General features: G+C 49.1%; 1 protein-coding gene and 1 long non-coding RNA gene across 2 annotated transcripts in view; one reads left to right on the forward strand and one right to left on the reverse strand.

Moving 5' to 3' along the window:
* LOC148140878 (H-2 class I histocompatibility antigen, alpha chain-like) overlaps window positions 1-15,573 on the reverse strand; it is a 450,761-nt gene that overhangs the window by 131,324 nt on the left and 303,864 nt on the right. The window lies entirely within an intron of this gene.
* Window positions 4,164-15,573, forward strand: part of LOC148140883 (uncharacterized) — a 39,884-nt gene continuing 28,474 nt past the window's right edge. Inside the window, exon 1 of the long non-coding RNA XR_015753099.1 lies at window positions 4,164-4,201. This is a non-coding gene — a long non-coding RNA (uncharacterized LOC148140883). The remainder of the gene's footprint in view (window positions 4,202-15,573) is intronic.

Below are 15,573 nucleotides of genomic sequence, written 5' to 3' on the forward strand. Positions count from 1 at the left end.
GAACAAATTGTTCAATTTTTGGGGCCCAGTCTGTATACCTGGGCTGAATTAATGTCTATTTTGAATATATTATTTACTGGGGAGGAAAGGGGACTTGTACGAGGAACTGCCATTAAAATATGGGACAGGGAACACCTGATTGGAGATGGGGATGCTGGACAGGGAGAGATGAAGTTTCCCCTCAGAGACCCCCAGTGGGAAAACCAAAACCCGGAGCATAGAGAAGAAATGAGGGAATTGAAAGACCTGATTCTAAAAGGAATAAGGGAGGCAGTTCCGAAGTCACAGAATTTGATTAAAGCCTTTGAAATTAGACAGGAGAAAGATGAGACTCCCTCAGCTTTCTTGCAAAGATTAAGGGACTCAATGCGGAAATACTCTGGAATGAACCCTGAGGACCCAGTGGCACAGGGTCTTTTGAAAGTACATTTTGTGACAAGAGCATGGCCAGACATACAGAGAAAGATACAGAAGATAGAAGGATGGAGTGAAAAACCATTAGATGAATTGTTGAGAGAGGCACAGAAAGTGTTTGTAAAGAGGGAGAGGACAAGGGGGAACATTTGATAGAGGGTTTGAGCGACAGGGGCAGAGATGGAAGTCGCTACAGGCAGGATGCTATTATTGTGGAAAGATAGGGCATTTTAAGCGGGAGTGTCCTGATCTACAAAGGGAAGAAAAGGCAATTCCGCTTATGAATTATGATGAAGAATAGGGGTGTCAGGGGTTCCTGCCCTCAGGGGCCCACCAGGAACCCTTGATAAACTTGAAGGTGGGACCGTGTTGGGAGGAGGTAATCTCCCTAGTAGATACGGGGCAGCACGGTCATCGCCGAATTTTAAACCAAAGAAAGTAGAAATGTTTACACGGTCAATTACTGTTTCGGGGGTGAAAGGGGAAGGATTTACTGTTCCAGTATTTGAACCTATGATGATAGAAGGTCCTAAGGATAGGATCACAGGGGAACTGCTGTATATTCCTGATATAGGAAGTAACTTACTGGGGAGAGATTTAATTATCCTTTTAGGACTGGAGATTGGAATTCAGGAAGAAGAATTAGTTGTACAACTGGCAATATTGACAGAGGATGCAGAGAGAGAGATAGACCCTATTGTATGGGCTAGAGAAGGGAATCGTGGAAAACTACAGATCCCTCCCCTTACAATAAATTTAAAACGGAAAGGGGACGTTGTCTGTGAACAACAATATCCTATTTCCATAGAAGGTAAACGGGGACTGCAGCCAGTAATTGAGGGACTGATTAGAGATGGTTTGTTGGAGCCATGTATGTCTCCTTATAATACCCCAATTCTACCAGTGCGGAAATCTGATGGAACTTATCGATTGGTGCAGGATTTGAGAACATTAAATCGAATAGTACAGATCAGGCACCCAGTGGTGCCAAACCCCTACACATTATTAAGTAAGATCCCTCATGATCACAAATGGTTTAGTGTGATAGATTTAAAGGATGCCTTTTGGGCTTGTCCCTTGGCGGAGGAAAGATTTGGGACTATCCCCCTATGAAATCTTATTTGAATTACCTTATCTGGGAACACAGGGAGAATTGCCAATTCCCGAAACTAAAGATTTGTTTTTAAAGAAGTATATACTGGGCTTGTCCTCCTCTTTATCTTTCCTCAGAAAACAGGGTCTATTGGCACAGACTCCGCCCCTTGAATTTGCTGTTCATCCCATCCGGCCAGGAGATTGGGTCTTAATAAAATCATGGACAGAGACTAAGCTGCAGCCAGACTGGGAAGGGCCGTACCAGGCTCTTTTGACTACCGAAACGGCAATAAGGACGGTGGAGAAAGGCTGGACTCACTACATTCGGATCAAAGGGCCAGTGGACCCTCCAGTTGAGGAAGAAGTCTGGACAGCCGAATCAACACAAGACCCGCTGAAACTCAGACTAAAGAGACTTTGAGTAATTGACTATACAGTGGCGATGCGGGCGCGGGATTATTTCTGTAAGATTGTATATTAAGCCTTTTTGCGTTTTAGCATAGCGATTAGAATACTGGGAATGTTTAGAGTTATGATGCTAGCCCTCTTGGTATTAGGATTTTGTCACATATCATTTTCATATGTATTATTAATGGTTCCTGAGTCTGACAATCCACAAGTAATAGACACTGATATATGTAGCCTAGTAAATTGTGGGAATGTAGCTAATCAGAGACAATACCGCAACTCAGAGATACATCTTAAGTCCTATGGGGATGGCCTCGGGGATGGTACCTGGTATAATGGTCTCGTCACAATACACCGGGCCCCCTTCCGACCAGCACGCGATTGTCCCAATAAAAAGTGTAACCCCATATATTTAATGATAAGAAAAACCACATGGCACGGAGCGGTTTTGGGAGGTGGCACTTATGAGGTACAATTAAATGAAACATTTGGGATTGAAATGAAAGCAAATGGGAAGGAATTTGTGGGCTGTTGTTTTCGAATTAGCATAGGACAGGGAAAATGGGTAGAATTACTGGGTAATGAGATACAACCTTTCACTCCTCCCAATGATCCTACAGTAGTAAAAATTATAGAGGTAAAGGATTTGAAACAGACCATCGAGATAGAGACTGGGTACGGGGATACAAATGCCTGGGTTGTTTGTATCTCGTTCCCTGTCTGATCTTCCTTTATGTGATCAGCCCAGACCAGGTCTAATATTGATCATTAGACCCACTGCACCCAATCAGATCCTCACTGACTGAATATTAATGGAATGGAAGGGATTGTCTGCATCTCCATAAAGTGTAAGGATGGACGGGAGTGTGGGAATGAGGATTTCTGACACAATCCCTGTAAAACCTTCCTTCCTGCCTTGTTTGGGCACCATCACCTTGATAAATTTTGAAGCTCTCTCTCCCTTAATGAGTTTGTGCAGTTTTGGATGACTTATTACTTTGGTTTGACCCTGGGTGTGTGACTCTGATACCGATCATGTTATTCCAGGCATTTGGTTTGTCTCCAGTTCCACCGTATTTTTAATGTTTTGGAATGATCTCTCTGCCCCATTTAATGGGATTCTGGATCATCCCTTCTCTTGTTATCCAGCTGTTGACACTTTCCTCCCACCATCTGACATTTGTGATCACCTGCAGAGACTCCACTCACCCCATTTGGATGATCTTTTGATCTCTCTGCCCATTGATCTCCCTGCTGATAAATTCGGTGTCTGTCTCACTTCACCTGAGGAAGGGGCTACGCTCAGAAAGCTTGTGATTTCAAACAAACCTGTTGGACTGTAACTTGGGGCCGTGTGTGATTTCTGACTGTGTTCACACGAGTCCAGTACCAACACCCCCACATCAATCTCCATTCCCTCACACTTGTTGTGTTCTCACTCTCTGAGAATGGATTATTCCCCATCCTAATGGACATTTATTTTGTTTCTGCAGGTTCACCAAATGGGACCTACACAACAGCTCTCAGTAAGTGACTGAGGGGACAGAGTGTTGGGAATGATGGAGAAGGTAATGGGAGGTGTAGAGTAGATTCCCTACAGTGTGGAAACAGGCCCTTCAGCCCAACAAGTCCTCCATACCGACCCTCCAAAGAGTAACCCACCCAGACCCATTCCCCTACCCTATATTTACCCCTGACTAACACACCAAACACTATGGGCAATGTAACATGGCCAATTCACCTGACCTGCACATCTTTGGATTGTGGGCAGAAACCCGGAGTACCCGGAGGAAACCCACACAGACACAGGGAGAGTGTGCAAACTCCGCACAGTCACCCGAGGTGGGAATTGTACCCGGGTCCCTGGTGCTGTGAGGCAACAGTGCTAACCACTGAGCCACCGTGCTGCCCCTATTAGAGTGTAGAGTTATATTTGCCAGGGTGTTGCTCAGTGTGATGGGGCCGTCTCCTCACAATGCTGTTTCTCAGCCAACACTCTCTTATCGTCCTGTTTCTCTACTCCATGTCCCCAGTGTCTCTCCTTCGAATTGTCACCCTCCATTCTCTTCCCCCAATGCCCCTCCCTCCACTCACTCACCCTTAATTCCCAATGGGGGGTGCTCGGAGAATCTGGTTAGTTAGTGCTGAGGGCGATTAAATCCTGGGTCCAGTGAGTGATAGAGAATATCTCACACTGTCTCATTTTATATTTGATATAACTTCTCACATTCTGTTTTTATTTTCTCAGCTTCTGATATCTCTGGTGCAGCTTCTTCATGATTCAGTAAGTGACATGTCAACTTTTCTCTGACTGAGATTTATTCAGATTTATATTCTCTAGATTTATTTGTAGCATTTTCACATCTCTCCTGACACTGTCCCACCCTCCCAGATCCTGTTAAACCCTGTCAGACTAATTTCCCTCCCCTCCTGACCCTGTCCCATCCTCCCAGACACTGTTAAACCCTGTCAGACTAACTACCCTCCCCTCCTGACCCTGTTCCACCCTCCCAGTCACTGTTAAACCCTGTCAGACTAATTCCCCTCCCCTCCTGACCCTGTCCCATCCTCCCAGACACTGTTAAACCCTGTCAGACTAACTACCCTCCCCTCCTGACCCTGTCCCACCCTCCCAGACACTGTTAAACCCTGTCAGACTAATTCCCCTCCTCTCCTGACATTGTTAAACCCTGTCAGACTAATTCCCCTCCCCTCCTGACCCTGTCCCACCCACCCAGACGCTGTTAAACCCTGTCAGACTAATTCCCCTCCCCTCCTGACCCTGTCCCACCCTCCCAGTCACTGTTAAACCCTGTCAGACTAATTCCCCTCCCCTCCTGACCCTGTCCCACCCTCCCAGTCACTGTTAAACCCTGTCAGACTAATTCCCCTCCCCTCCTGACCCTGTCCCACCCTCCCAGTCACTGTTAAACCCTGTCAGACTAATTCCCCTCCCCTCCTGACCCTGTCCCACCCTCCCAGTCACTGTTAAACCCTGTCAGACTAATTCCCCTCCCTGTCAGACTAATTCCGATGCAAGTCGTCCTGTTTGGTGGCTTCACCAGGTTGTCAGGTATGTCTGGTGCTGCTCCTGACATGCTCTCCAGCACTTCCCATTGAACCAGGGTTAATCCCCTGGCTTGGTGTTAATGGTTCAGTGGGGGTTATGCCAGGCCATGAGGTTACCGATTGTGCTGGAGTATGGTTCTGCTGCTGTTGGTGGCCCACAGTGCCTCATGGATACCCAGGTTTGAGCTGCTAGATCTGATCCAAGTCTGTTCCATTTAGCACAGTGATAGTACCACACAATACGATGGAGGTTATTCCCAATGTGACAGTGGGACTTTGCCTCCACAAGGACAGTGCGATGGTCACTCTCACTGAGACTGTCATGGACATTTGCATCTGCAGCTGGCAGATTGGAAAGATGGAATCAAGTATGTTTTTCCCTCTTGTTGGTCCCTCACCACCTGCTGCAGACCCTGTCTAGCAGCTATGTCCTTTAGTACAAGTCTGATGTTGGCCATCAAACCCACCACACACACACACTCACATCCTCAGGGAATATCACGGAATGGGAGCGATGTCCAGAATCTCCATCAGGTTCTGACACAATCTCCATTCCCTCACACTTGTGTGTTCCCACTCTCTGGGAATGGACTTTCCCTGATTGTGTTGACGGGTATGGAGTTTTCATCTGGGAATTGGATTTTACAATAGAGGCAGATGGATATGGTCTTAACTCCCCCAGTTCACACTGATTAGATTAGATTACATTACTTACAGTGCGGAAACAGGACTTCGGCCCAACAAGTCCACACCGACCCGCCACCCACCCAGACGCATTCCCCGACAGTCACCCCTTCACTAACACTACGGGCAAATTAGTATGGCCCATTTACCTCACCTGCTCATTTTTGGACTGTGGAAGGAAACCCACGCAGACACAGGGAGAATGTGCAAACTCTGCATAGACAGTCGCCTGAGGCAGGAATTGAACCCGGGTCTCTGGCGCTGTGAGGCAGCAGTGCTAACCACTATGCCACCGTGCCACCCAAATTGAACTCAGCAACTGCCACAAGCTGCTGCTGTGTAAATGAATATAATCATTCTTGTGAAATCATTAATAAAAATATCACAATCAATAAGTCAATAAATAACTTTTAATGATTACAAATGACGCATATTGGTGATTGTAGTTAAACAATGGTGATAAGTAGTGATAGATTTTAGTATTCAACAATAACTCAGATTTATAATATTTATATATTTATCTAAGAATTAGAATATGTAAAACTGATATTTATGTACAGAAATTTACATAACAGTTGAAATTTCTTAACGTCAGATGCAAAATCAATTTCTTTCAATATAAAAACTGGCTCCGAGTTCCCTCAGGACGTTGCTTCATTTCAGGTCAATCAGTGACCCACTGAAGACAGTGAGGATGAGAAAGTGTGAGGGAGGAACCATCTGTGAAGATCCCTCTGACGGTGACACTGCTCACATTTCTGAGACGGGATGGAAACACGACTTGAGAACGTCCCACTGAAGAACCAGGATCCAAACCTGGAGATCTGGGATCCACTGCTCAAGCTATGGAAACACATTCCCAGAAACATTGATCTCAGTCCTGAAGGAATTGAGTGTGAACAATGAGCTGTAATTCTGTGTGTCTGCTGTGATATGGAAGGATAGACATTGGTGTCCATGTTCACACTGGAACAGGAGAATCCCGTTATTCCGCAATGAGGCTCCGGGAATGTCCTGCAGTGGGGCCCAGGAAACCCACAAGGTCGTGAATGGACAGACACGAGGCAATCACTTCAGGTTGGGGAGGGGAGGGGAATTAGTCTGACAGGGTTTAACAGTGTCTGGGAGGGTGGGACAGGGTCAGGAGAGGAGGGGAATTAGTCTGACAGGGTTTAACAGTGTCTGGGAGGGGGTGACAGGGTCAGGAGGGGAGGGGAATTAGTCTGACAGGGTTTACAAGTGTCTGGGAGGATGGGACAGGGTCAGGAGAGGAGGGGAATTAGTCTGACAGGGTTTAACAGTGTCTGGGAGGGGGTGACAGGGTCAGGAGGGGAGGGGAATTAGTCTGACAGGGTTTAACAGTGACTGGGAGGGTGGAACAGGGTCAGGGGGGGAGGAGAATTCGTCTGACAGGGTTTAACAGTGTCTGAATGGGTGTGACAGGGTCAGGAGGGGAGGAGGATTATTCTGACAGGGTTTAACAGTGACGGGGAGGTTGTGACAGGGTCAGGAGGGGAGGGGAATTAGTCTGACAGGGTTTAACAGTGTCTGGGAGGGTGGAACAGGGTCAGGAGGGGAGGGGAATTCGTCTGACAGGGTTTAACAGTGTCTGAATGGGTGTGACAGGGTCAGGAGGGGAGGAGGATTATTCTGACAGGATTTAACAGTGACTGGGAGGGTGGGACAGGGTTAGGTGGGGAATTAGTCTGACAGGGTTTAACAGTGTCTGGGAGGGTGGGACAGGGTCAGGAGGGGAGGGGAATTAGTCTAACAGGGTTTAACAGTGACTGGGAGGGTGGGACAGGGTTAGGTGGGGAATTAGTCTGACAGGGTTTAACAGTGTCTGGGAGGGTGGGACAGGGTCAGGAGGGGAGGGGAATTAGTCTAATAGGGTTTAACAGTGTCTGGGAGGGTGGAACAGGGTCAGGAGGGGAGGGGAATTAGTCTGACAGGGTTTAACAGTGACTGGGAGGGTGGAACAGGGTCAGGAGGGGAGGGGAATTAGTCTGACAGGGTTTAACAGTGACTGGGAGGGTGGGACAGGGTTAGGAGGGGAATTAGTCTGACAGGGTTTAACAGTGTCTGGGAGGGTGGGACAGTGTCAGGAGGGGAGGGGTATTAGTCTGACAGGGTTTAACAGTGTCTGGGAGGGTGGGACAGGGTCAGGAGGGATGTGAAAATGCTACAAATAAATCTAGAGAATATAAATCTGAATAAATTTCAGGCAGAGAAAAGTTGACATGTCACTTACTGAATCATGAAGAAGCTGCACCAGAGATATCAGAAGCTGAGAAAATAAAAACAGAATGTGAGAAGTTATATCAAATATAAAATGAGACAGTGTGAGATATTCTCTATCACTCACTGGACCCAGGATTTAATCGCCCTCAGCACTAACTAACCAGACTCTCCGAGCCCACCCCCCAGTGGGAATTAAGGGTGAGTGAGTGGAGGGAGGGGCAGTGGGGGAAGAGAATGGAGGGTGACAATTCGAAGGAGAGACACTGGGGACATGGAGTAGAGAAACAGGACGATAAGAGAGTGTTGGCTGAGAAACAGCATGGTGAGGAGACGGACCCATCACCCTGAGCAACACCCTGGCAAATATAACTCTACACTCTAATAGGGGCAGCACGGTGGCTCAGTGGTTAGCACTGTTGCCTCACAGCACCAGGGACCCGGGTACAATTCCCACCTCGGGTGACTATGCGGAGTTTGCACATTCTCCCTGTGTCTGTGTGGGTTTCCTCCGGGTGCTCCAGTTTCCGCCCACAATCCAAAGATGTGCAGGTATGTATTGATCATTAAACCCACTGAACCCAATCAGATCCTCACTGACTGAATATTAATGGAATGGAAGGGATTTTCTGCATCTCCATAAAGTGTAAGGATGGACGGGAGTGTGGGAATGAGGATTTCTGACACAATCCCTGTAAAACCTTCCTTCCTGCCTTGTTTGGGCACCATCACCTTGATAAATTTTGAAGCTCTCTCTCCCTTAATGAGTTTGTGCAGTTTTGGATGACTTATTACTTTGGTTTGACCCTCGGCGTGTGACTCTGATACCGATCATGTTATTCCAGGCATTTGGTTTGTCTCCAGTACCACCGTATTTTTAATGTTTTGGAATGATCTCTCTGCCCCATTTAATGGGATTCTGGATCATCCCTTCTCTTGTTATCCAGCTGTTGACACTTTCCTCCCACCATCTGACATTTGTGATCACCTGCAGAGACTCCACTCACCCCATTTGGATGATCTTTTGATCTCTCTGCCCATTGATCTCCCTGCTGATAAATTCGGTGTCTGTGAGCTTCTCTCTCACTTCACCTGAGGAAGGGGCTACGCTCAGAAAGCTTGTGATTTCAAACAAACCTGTTGGACTGTAACTTGGGACCGTGTGTGATTTGTGACTGTGTTCACACGAGTCCAATACCAACACCCCAACATCAGTCTCCATCCCCTCACACTTGTTGTGTTCTCACTCTCTGAGAATGGATTATTCCCCATCCTATTTATTTTGTTTCTGCAAATGGGACCGACACAACAGCTCCCAGTAAGTCACTGAGGGGACAGAGTGTTGGGAATAATGGATAAGGTAATGGGAGGTGTAGAGTAGATTCCCTACAGTGTGGAAACAGGCCCTTCAGCCCAACAAGCCCTCCAAACCGACCCTCCAAAGAGTAACCCACCCAGACCCATTCCGCAACCCTATAGTTGCCCCTGACTAACACACCAAACACTATGGGCAATGTAACATGGCCAATTCACCTGACCTGCACACCTTTGGATAGTGGGCAGAAACCGGAGTACCCGGAGGAAACCCACCCAGACACGGGGAGAATGTGCAAACTCCACACACGCAGTCACCCGAGGTGGGAATTGAACCCAGGTAGAGTTATATGCCAGTTATATGCCAGTGGAAACATCCTCCACCCACCCTCCAGCTTTGCCATCGGAGGAAGCAGAGGTTACCTGACATACGCAGGGCAGCCGAAAGTGTGCCGAACCTGCGGGAGGTCAGGCCACATGGCGGCGGATTGTAAGGTGACCATCTGCCGAAACTGTAAGCAGGAAGGCTACCCGACCAAGGAATGTAAGGAGGCCAAGAACTGTAATCTGTGCGGAGAGGCGGGCCACATGTACAAGGCCTGCCCAAGACGAGGGGCCGCCACCTACGCACAGATGGCCGGAGGTGGCAACACGAGCCGTGGACCGAGTAAGACCAGCAAGGTACCACAAAACAGCACGGGAACGGTGTCTGGAGGCACCCAGAAGGAAGGGCGGGCTGTAGCGGAGCAGACGGCAGACAGCGGGGAGGTGCAGCAGCCGATCCAAGCTCCTTCAGGACAGACGGAGGAAATGGAAGAGGAGGGATCAAAGGAGGCAGAGGATTGGATTACCGTGAAAAGCAGGAAGAGGAAACCTCCCAGAGCCACCCAGCGAAGGGGGAAGCGACACCTACACGACGAGGATACAGGCAGCTCTTCCGACGGTGAGGACGGGCGCAAGGAGGGTCATCACCAGAGGAAGAGATAGAGCGCCGTGGGGAAAAAGGAGGGCAGCACCGCCCAAGCAGGAAAAGACCATCCCTCTGAGGGGATGGGTAAAGGCCTCCCCCCACCCGGTGAGAACCAAGAGGGAGCAGCGGTCCTGTGATAGCCCCGCTGTCAGGTCGAGAACTGGACCGTGCGGACCCTGGGCCTGACCCGAAGACACCAGAACAGGGAAATGGCTCCAGCGTGGAGCCGGACAGCTACCTCAGCCCTGGGAGGGTCCAGCAGTTTGCCGTCACCACGGAGATGCACACAGCTACCACAGAGGGGCAAGACCAGCAGCAAATGGACGCTGTTAACTGAGTAAACTGTTAAAATGGGGTTTAGAATTGCCAGCATCACTATGCGTAGCATCAAATCGGCTATGCGATGTGTTTCTACGATGGCCTTCCTGGCCAACGTTAAAGCCGATGTCCTGTTTCTGCAGGAGTGTGGGATACCGCACCTCAGCAGCTACAGGAGATGGTCGAGATTGTGGGCCCATGGGCCGTCAGTTTGGTCGGGGGGCAACGATAGCCGCGCTTCCGGCCTGGGTATCCTGTTGAGAGGAGGCAACTTCACCATCTCGAGGTTAAGGAGGTGATGGGCGGGCGTCTCCTCGTCGCCGACGTCATGTGCAGGAATGCTCCCCTGAGACTGATTAATGTGTGGCACTATCACTGTGTTAAATGGAACAGACTTGGATCAGATCTAGCAGCTCAAGCCTGGGTATCCATGAGGCACTGTGGGCCATCAACAGCAGCAGAACCATACTCCATAATCTATAACCTCATGGCCTGGCATAGCCCCCAATGAACCATTAACACCAAGCCAGGGGATTAACCCTGGTTCAATGGGGAGTGCTGGAGGGCATGACAGGAGCAGCACCAGACATACCTGAAGATGAGGTGCCAACCTGGTGAAGCCACCAAACAGGACGAGTTGCATGTCAAATAACATAAGCAGCAAGTGATAGACAGAGCTAAGTGATCCCACAACCAACGGATCCGATCTCAGCTCTGCAGTCCTGCCACATCCAGCCAACTCACTGGAGGCTCCACAAATATTCCCACTCTCACTGATGAAACAGCCCATTACCTCAGTGTGAAAGATAGGCCTGAAGGTTTCACAGCAATCTTCAGTCAGAAGTGTCATCTCAGCCTCCTCCAGTGGTCCCCAGCATTACAGATACCAGTCTTCAGCCAATTCAATTCACTCCACGTGATATCAAGAAACAGTTGAAGACACTGGGTACTGCAAAGGCTTCAGGCCCTGACAACATTCAGGCAATAGTACTGAAGGCTTGTGCTCGAGAACTTGCCACTCCCCTATCCAAACTGTTCCAGTCCAGTTACAACACTGGCATCGACCCACCAATGTATAAAATTGCCCAGGTATATCTTAGACACAAAAAGCAGGACAAACCCAATCTGCCCCATCAGTCTCCTCTCGATCATCAGTAAAGTGATGGAAGGTGTCATTAACAGTGCTATCAAGCAGCACCTGCTCAGCAATAACCTGCTCAGTGACGCCCAGTTTGGGCTCTGCCAGGGTCACTCAGCTCCTGACCTCAATACAGCCTTGGTTCGAACATGGACAAAAGAGCTGAATTCCAGAGGGGAGGTGGGAGTGACAGCCCCTGACATCAAGGCTGCATTCGACCGAGTGCAGCATCATGGAACTTGAGCAGAACTGGAATCAATGGATATTGGGGGAAAACTCTCCAGTGGATAGAGTCACACCTGACACATAGGAAGGTGGTCTTGGTTGTTGGAGGTCAGTCATCTCAGCTCCAGGAAAGCTCTGCAGGAGTCCCTCAGCGTGGTGTCCCCTAGGCCGAACCGTCTTCAGCTGCTTCATCAATGACCTTCCCTCCATCATAAGGTCAGAAATGGGGATGTTTGCCAGTGATTGCACAATGTTCAGCACTATTTGCAACTCCTCAGGCACTGAAGCAGTCCATGTTCAAATGCAACAAAGTTTGGACAATATCCAGGCTTGGGCTGACAAGTGGCAAGTAACATTTGCGCCACACAAATGCCAAGTTATAACCATCACCAACAATAGACAATCTCACCACCACCCCTTGGCATTCAATGGTGTTACCATCACTGAATCCCCCCACTGCCAACAGCCTGTGAGTTATCATTGATCAGAAACTCAACTGGCCTCACCACATAAATGTAGTGTCTACAAGAGCAGGTCAGAGGCTAGAGAGACTGCAGCAAGTAACTCGTCTCCTGATTTTCCAAAGCCTATCCACCAACTACAAGACACAGGTCAGGAGTGTGATGGAATACTCCCTGCTTGCCTGGATGAGTACAGCCATCTCAACACTGAAGAAGCTTGATATCATCCAGGACATAGCAACCCAACTGATTGGCACTGTATTCACCAACATCCAGTCCCTCCACCACTGACACTCAGTTACAGCAGTGTTAGCTATCTACAGAAATTCATCAAAGATCCTTAAACAGTGCCTTCCAAACCCACAACCACCTCCATCTGGAAGGTCAAGGTCAGCAGATATATGGGAACAGCACCACCTTCATGTTCCCCCCAAGCCACTCACCATCCTGACTCGGAAATATGTCACCATTCCTTCACTGTTGCTGGCCAAAATCCTGGATTTCTCTCCCTAATGGCATTGTGGCTCAACCCACAGGAGGTAGACAGCAGCAGTTCAAGAAGGCAGATCACCACCACCTTCTCAAGGGCAAATAGGGACGGGTAATAAATGCTGGCCAGCCAGAGACACCCACATCCCACACAAACAGAATCAATACAAAAACTGGGGGAGGTGTGATACATGGTTATTGTCTCTGGAGGAGGAATCCCGTGACCAAAGTATCATTCCAGAATGAGAAGCCTCTTTCTCCTCCAGGGAGTTGTTCAATGTTCACACCTGGATGTGACAGGACAGCAGAGCTTCGATCTTATCTATCGGTTGTGGAAACACTAAGTTCTGACTCTACTCCCTCTGCTGTTTACTGCACAATCAGTCCTGATCTGTCACTTCACTGACCAACACCATCACTTACAAGTTCCCCTCCAAGCCATTCACCATCCTGACTTGGAAGTATATTGCACTTCCTTCACTGTCACTGGGTCAAAATCCTGGAATTCCCTTCCACCACCACATGAGCTGCTGCTGTTCAGGAAAGTCGTTCACCCCCACCTTCTCAAGGACTGTTAGGGATGGGAAATAAATTCCAGCAGCCAGTGATTCCCACATCCCTCCAGTGAATAAAAAAGACATCACTTTTCATCTCTCCTTGGTCCTGCTCCTGTTATCCCTCCCACATTCCTCATTGAACCAGGGTTGGTCCCCTGGCTTGGTGGTAATGAGAGACTGGGGGTTGGGGTGAGCCATGAGGTTACAGTTTGTATTGGATGGCAGTTCTGCTGGTGTTGATGACCCACAGTACCTCATGGACACACAGTCTTCATCTGCTCGACCTGTTCACATCCCACAGGAGGGGAGGGGCTTGGGGGTGTGTCATGAGGTTTAATGGGGAAATGTGTTCCCATATGATGGTTATTGGTAGGAGCAGGGTGCAGAGAATGGGCTGTAACCACCCGGCCCCCACTTGGTTGTCTGTACCTGACTCTCACCATCAATCTCCACCCCCCCCCCCCCCCCCCCCACCACCCCAACACTGGGTTCCCTGTACCTTAGTCTCACCATCAATCCCTCCCCACCCCACACTGGGTTCTCTGTACCTGACTCTCACCATCAATCCCCCCCTCCCTCCCCAAACTGGGTTCCCTGTACCTGACCCTCACCATCAATCCCTCCCCCCCCCACACTGGGTTCTCTGTACCTGACTCTCACCATCAATCCCCCCCTCCCTCCCCAAACTGGGTTCCCTGTACCTGACCCTCACCATCAATCCCTCCCCACCCCACACTGGGTTCTCTGTACCTGACTCGCACCATCAATCCCCCCCTCCCTCCCCACACTGGGTTCTCTGTACCTGACCCGCACCATCAATTCCCCCTCCTGCCCCCCACACTGGTTTCTCTGTACCTGACTCTCACCATCAATCCCACCCCCACACTGGGTTCCCTGTACCTGACTCGCACCATCAATCCCCACCCCCCCCACACTGGGTTCTCTGTACCTGACTCTCACCATCAATCCCACCCCCACACTGGGTTCCCTGTACCTGACCCTCACCATCAATCCCCCCTCCCCCCACCCCTCACCTCCACATTTTGCTCTCTCTAGCCGACTCTTCCCACCAAACCCCACAGCGGATTCTCTGTGATTATATGATGCAAATAACTCTGTAATAACTTCTTTTCACAATCGCCCATAGGCCAACCTGACTCTCTGTAATTAATCCACTCCATGTTCCCTCACATTAAACTCTCTGTCAGGTTTAGCTCATTGATCACTGACTGGGTGAAGAATCTCTCTCACTGTAACTGTATCCTCCTGTTCTGAATCTCTCGGTTTAGTTTAAATCCAATCTCAGATTTCTCGTTTCCAGACTGTTTAATGTTTTATAAATCCCATTGTGCTTCCTTTCCTGGTAGAATAGCCCAATTCTCTTTGCCACATGACCCAGAATTTTGACCCTGGGGGTGAGCCTGCGTGTTCCTCTCTCTGCACTCCCCCCTTCCACACTCCCCCCTCCCAGGGTCTGAGTGTCTCCCCTGTGACTGTGTTCTGAATTAGACTCAGTACCAGGAAGAACACCAATGTCCATGGGATTCCCAGCCAGCAGAGGGTTAGCAGTGACTGATACTGACCTGTAACCCATGACCCAGGGTGACACCATACCTCAGTGGTTAGCACTTCTGCCTCACAGCACCAGAGACCTGAGTTTGATTCCAGCCTTGGGCGACAGTCTGTGTGGAGTTTCCCTGAGTCTGCATTGGGTTTCTCCGGGTGCTCCAGTTTCCTGCCGCAGTCGATCAGGTGCACCTTGGGTGGATTGGTCATGCTCAATTGCCCACAGTGTCCAGGGATGTGCATGTGGATTAGCTATGGTACATGCAGGGTTACGGGATGGAATAGAGTGGTGGGTCTGGGTGGGAAAATCTTGAGAGGGTAGGTGTTGACTCAATGGGCCGAATAGCCTGTTTCCCACTGTAGGGATTCTATAATTCATGAATGGCGTTTAATCTCCCAGTTCACAGAGACAGAATGGAAAGCTGAATTCTGTACTCATCGGGAGAGACTCAGGAAAAACACAGGGAGGTAAAGGAAAGGATCACAACATTCTGGGAATACATTGTCCCTATTCCAATCAGGGACTGGGAATTAAACACTCTGAGGGGAAACAGCTTCTGTTTACAAACTGGAAAAACCAGTAATACAACAATCTTTGGAGACTGCATCCTATTTGTTGAGAAATTC

This window comes from Chiloscyllium plagiosum, unplaced genomic scaffold (genome assembly GCF_037043375.1).
Source record: "Chiloscyllium plagiosum isolate Xiang-an unplaced genomic scaffold, Cpla_swu_hap1 HiC_scaffold_35, whole genome shotgun sequence".
Classification (NCBI taxonomy): Eukaryota; Metazoa; Chordata; class Chondrichthyes; order Orectolobiformes; family Hemiscylliidae; genus Chiloscyllium; species Chiloscyllium plagiosum.